Here is a 6,000-nt window from a genome sequence, read left to right on the forward strand (position 1 = left end):
ATTCTTCACATACATATACATACTTTCATACATATATGCAGTGAAATGTAATGCCAGACTCTGGGCTCTGTTTTGTAAAGCTACTTGTCTACATTGAATCAATCAATTGAATGTCATTGTTAACTACACAGCAACTAGACAAAATAAAATAATACATTGAGATGGAATATTGTTATGATATTGGGGGGGGGAACTCTAAATGTTATAGGCTTGTCTATAAGCCCCTGTATCTAAATCCTCTCTATGCTATCTAAATCATATCTAAAGTTTATACACAAGGCCATAATATTCACTATGTCAAAACAAAAATCATGAAGGCAGAAATGTATGTGTTCTCCTACGGCCGTGCATCATTTTGTTTATGGAAAAAAAAATAACTTTGTCCAATCTCCACCATCTTGTCTGTCCCCAGATCGTGGCAGGGAGGTTTGGAGCTCACGTAGGCACAGAAGTGGGCCTAGCAACGCTTTATTCCAACACAGTGCGGCTGATCTACACAGACCATCACACCCTGACTGACCCCATGAAAGACAAAATGTTCGACTTACTCACCCTGGGGATTCTTATATAAATTATTATGAGGAAATATCCTGGTGATTGGCTGATTTGATTAGCAACATTTTTAAGAATAGGTCGATTCTTTTTGGTCCACTAATCAATCAAAATGATGATGAAACTTGTCTTGACACAGATATTTTTTGTTTTTCTATCGTCTATTGTTTTTTTCTTTAGAACAACTTTCAGGTTTTAAAACAAATTAAATGACAAAAAACTTTGATTTTATTGAAATTTTTAAATGAAATGATTCGATTTTTTTATTATTTTATTTATTATTATCTTATTATTTTACATTATTACACCGTATAATATGGCCTTTTTTTTTATAAACATGGACAACTCAGTGGAATTTTCACGAAATATACAATAAATAAATGAAGAAATAAATGGGATGGGAAATGAAAGAGGGAAAACTAAATGAACGAAGACATTTCATTTAATTTTTTTTAAAATTGTAATTATAAAAAGTCTACACATTTCGTGCCTCAAGGTACAACTAGTTTCACCTACTCTTCCCCTGTTTCGTATAAATCGAGTCCTCCCAGTTCACCTCCACAAGGTACATAAATACCAGGTGAAAGCACCGGGGCCCAGAGAAATCAAACAAACATCTCTATCACCACGCTGCACTTCAGCCCTGATTAGATAACAGTAGATCGCAGTAGCGATGAAAGGTTTGACTCTTTTTTTGAGATTCGGTTCTTGGCTCAGTAAAAAGAGTCTTTCGATTTAGATTCAGTCTCTGATTCAGTCGGTATAATGCAGCGAGCGAGGGAGGACTTCCGCTCAGCGATGAACGAGTCAGAAGAGTCGGTTCAGCTGTGTTGCACACTGAAGTCACACACACACACACACACACAAGAAAACATTAAATTCTGTCCAAATTATTGATTTAGGCGAAGAACTGTAAAGTGTGAACTTAAAAAAAACAAAAAAACAATGCTGAATTAAAACATTTCAATCACAAAAGTAATTTACTTCTGTCAAAATGATCCATTGTGGCGGAGTGCAAAGGGTACAGGGGAGACATTAGCCAGGAGCATAAAGGCTTTTATGTGCAGCCACCTGCAGAAGCATAGACACATACAATATCTGGCTGCAGGCGCATCGGGGAGCTGGCAGCCAGCCATGCTAGGAGAAGGCATGGGTGGTTTTAGGCCCGACCAGTTCAACAATACAGCTTCTGTTACCCTTTCTCACGTTCGGAGCCGGCATTTATGGTGGAGATCTGATTACTTGAGCAACTGGGAGCCCTGGTGCACGAGAGAGGAATTAAGGCTGCACATGCTGCACACGCTCGGATGCTCTGTGCTCGCTTTAGTTACAGGGTTGGGTCCCCACATGGAGGGCCGCTCGCTGATCTGGGTACTGACAGCTGGCTGAAGCCAAGGCTGACCTTGTGTGCATGGTTTTCCTTTCCTGCAATCTGCATCAGGCCTAGGTTGAAAAACAGAAAACCTATCCGTTAAAAGTACAATCAGTGATATTTAATGTGCTTCAGCGAACCAAACAACTGGGGATGCAAGACCCCTCTGCTAGGAGGGTGAGAAGCCTCGCGAACTACACTAAGTTGGCCATGTTGGTGTAGTTCATATGGATTTCTTTAGGGGTCGCTATTTGTCGATAATGATCCAATGTTACTGATTGCACCTTTAATGGCAGGAATAAACCAAAATACTTAAAACACAATATCACACAGATTGTTTTTCATCCAAGTCGTGCACACCACAGGATTTTTTTTTCACTAGTACACAAAATGAAAGACAAAAAGATCCGCTTTCAAGCAATTTACAACTTGTTTATCATGGCACATAAAATGACCAACATATTTGACATGAATGAATCATAAATTTTAAAGCTCCAAGGTTTTCCACTTCTTCCATCTCTCCCTTATCAATCTTCAATAGAAATGTCACATAGGAAGAAATCAACTGAAAACTGAACGCACAATGTGCAACTTCAAAAAATGTAATTTACTTTATATTTGTATGAAGATCTGAGTACATAATGACAGCAAGGATGATGCTTCAAATCTTTGAGTAATTAAACATTGTAAATGGAAAAAGTGTTTTCTTCTGGTGAGCAAAATGAACAGCACAACATCAAGCTCAGTAAATCATTCCGCTGCGTGACATAGGTGAAAAACATAGGTGTATGTTACATGCACCTATGTTTTTATTTCAAAATGAGACTATGATTCATCAAGATAAGGTCTACAATTTCAACCAAAGCATAAAAATACTTTACTTCAAATATGCATATAATTATTGCTGCATTGCCACACCGAATCAAAGAAAAGTGTTCACAGGGATTGAGAGATAAGGATAGGACGCCAAGATGTTTTGCAGATCTGCTCAGTTACCTGTACTTTCTATTGCACTTATGTTTCAATCATAGCTCTACACAACACCCTGTATTGTGCCTTAGCCCAGAAGGAAGTTTTTTTTTAAGAAAAAGACTCTTTTAACTCCCCATTCATGCAGCTAGATGGCGGCCTCACCGAGCAAACGAAACAGGTGATGCTGCAGTGAGTAGCTCCGCAGAATTACTAAAAAGAACAACGATGATGATGATGATGATGATGATAATAATAATAATAATAATAATAATAATAATAAGAAGAAGAAGAAGAAGAAGAAGAAGAAGAAGAAGAAGAAGAAGAATATAAAAATAATAATAACAATAACATTATTATTATTAGTATTATTATTATTGTTGTTGTTGTTGTTATTATTATTATTATTTTTATTATTATAATGCATATATTTTCGATATAGACCACCCAAATATGACGTTTATACGCATAATTGTGTGCGGCCAAAGTGTCGTTTCAGCGAAAGCAACAGGAAGCGAAGTCAAGGCACAGAGAGTACGAGCCCGTATAAAAAAAACATGCTTCCGGTTTTCTGAAGTGACTCTTAAAGGTAAAAGCGCACATCTGCAATGCCCATGGACTCAAAGCGCCAGTTCGAATTACTAGTTAATTACAACATAATTTGATTCAAATATTAAACACACACATGTTTTTGCGTTCATTGTCTGATTTGATTTAGATTTCTCTTCGTATTTTACTTTGCACATCCCCCAGAGTTTGCACTTTGTCATTTCACCACACTGTATTTGGATGAGTACATTTGACATTTGAATACATATCTTAAACCTTCAGCATTGTCTTTAATATAAAGGACTCCTTTCAGCTGTGGTTCATAATGAGCTTGCAATCAGATTGCAAATGCAGAAACACTGACCCATTTCCATTTCGATCACTCACTCCAATTACTTTGCCTTTCATTTACCCTCTACGACACCTATTGGGCCTGGTGTGAGCAGCACATTCGTTCAATTCTGCTGAAGACAGAGGAGAGACCCGGCCTCAGGTTGGCTCCAGGCTGCCACTTTGACCTGCTTTTAAAGTACAGGTACACATGTGTCAGTTTATCCAACCACATTCTCTCATTGAAATTTGCAGCCAGCTTGTTCTGTTTTGGGGAAACCAAAAAAACTATTTCAAGCCAGGACCAATTTAAACAAAAGCTTATTACATTGACAGTAAACAATACAATTATCTTTGGCAATATGGCTCCGTTCTGGGAGCTGCCCGTCCGTGCGAGCATGCGTGGGAACTGCAGAGAGAGCAGCAGCTTAACCCTCCAGGTGTACTGACGGTACAGAACAGAACCTATTGCAATATTGCTAGAGTTTGGTACACTACAGGATGGCAGTTTATGCTTTTGTAAAGGATTTAAATACACCAAATAGGCAGGATACTTGACAAAAAAGAACCACAATGCATCAGAGTAGTTTTTCCCTGAACACCTTTACCCACTAAAACGTTTGCTCTGGGGGTTGCACACACCATGCTCTATAACTCCTGCTCCTGGGTTTGCTTGGTCTGGCTGGATGGTTTATCATATTCACTCTTCCCGGGAAAGGTGAACCCCCGCCTCTAACAATTTTACAGCATTTAGAGGTGCAAAGGCGTAACCCAAATACATTTAGTGGCTGTTTATTCTTAAGTGCTAGCTAAATAAATATCACCTGGTCCCCGGGCGCGTCCACGTACGCCGCCCACTGCTCCTGGCTGTGCCCCCGGAGGAAGGACAAGCCAGGATGGGTCAAAAGCAGAGGATCCATTTCACCGGCCACCATCAAAGCATGTGCGTGTGCGTGTGTGTGCAAGCATGTGTTGTAGTGTGGTGTGTTGCGTGACGAATAAAGACTGTTTCTTCTTCTTCTAAATGTGTTGAAAGGATGTCAAATGACAGTTTCTCAGTGTCCTTTTAGGTATAGAAACAAAATAAATAAATATAATAGTTCTAGTCGCCGTTCATTATGGAATCAAGAGAAAATACAAATTTACATTCTAGATTCATATTTATTCCAGTGGAAACGTTGGGTTTGACGCGTGTGAAACTTTTGCTTTGAAAAATAGATTTTCTTGCCCAACCCTCGGGATGTTTTCACCTTAAGGAACTTGACACTGGTGAGGAACTCCCAAGCGGGTGTGGACAGTTATGTTAGTTTATTCAAAGAAAAAGGGGAAACGGGATTCAGGTAGTTTTATTTTTAAGGAAAAATTTAAACTGTGGACTCAGGATTCGCTCAGACGTTTGGAATAGTGTATTAAACATAGAGGGGATAATAGGACAAAAGACCTTCCTTTAACAATCCTTTATTATGATTATTATTGTTTCAAATTTTTTATTTCTTTATTTCTTTATTTCTTTATTTTAAAGAGAAAAGCTTTTGTTGCTTCTGTCAAGAGTAACATCACCTGGATATAATGTCTTGAAAACATGAACAAGATGCAGAGGGATACGAGAAACAGAAGGCAAGTTTTTAAAAGTAATATTTAACTAATAATCACATTCATAGAGCCTGGCACGACAAAGACGTATTCATTATTATTATTATTATTATTATTATTATTATTATTATTATTACTACTTCTACCACTGCTACTACTACAACTTGAGAGCCCCAATATAAACACAACATATTACCATACAAAAATGAAAGAAAACAATTATTGACCCAACATAAAAAATGAATATGTATGCAGAAGTAAACACTCCTGTACCCCCATTCGATGTAGTCTTCATTTGAATGTAAGTCTTAACTTTAATTAAGTTGAAAGGGATCCGTTCGGATCGCCCTATGAATAAATAAATAAATAAATAAATAAACATGGACCCCCTACGGCAGAAATCGTTGGGATTTTCAACCGATCATGTGTGCGTCTGTGCGCGCGCGCCTGTGCGCGTGCATGTGCGTTTTTGTGTGTGTGTGTGTGTGTGTGTGTGTGTGTGTGTGTGTGTGTGTGCGTGCGTGCGTGTGTGCGTGTGTGCGTGTGTGTGAAGGCATGCAGCAGCATTACGTCCCTCCAGATCCACGGTCACAGCGCTGCGTCTCGCGGAACATTTCCCACAGAAACAAGGAAGG

Source organism: Zeus faber (assembly GCF_960531495.2).
Source record: "Zeus faber genome assembly, chromosome: 1".
Taxonomy (NCBI): domain Eukaryota; kingdom Metazoa; phylum Chordata; class Actinopteri; order Zeiformes; family Zeidae; genus Zeus; species Zeus faber.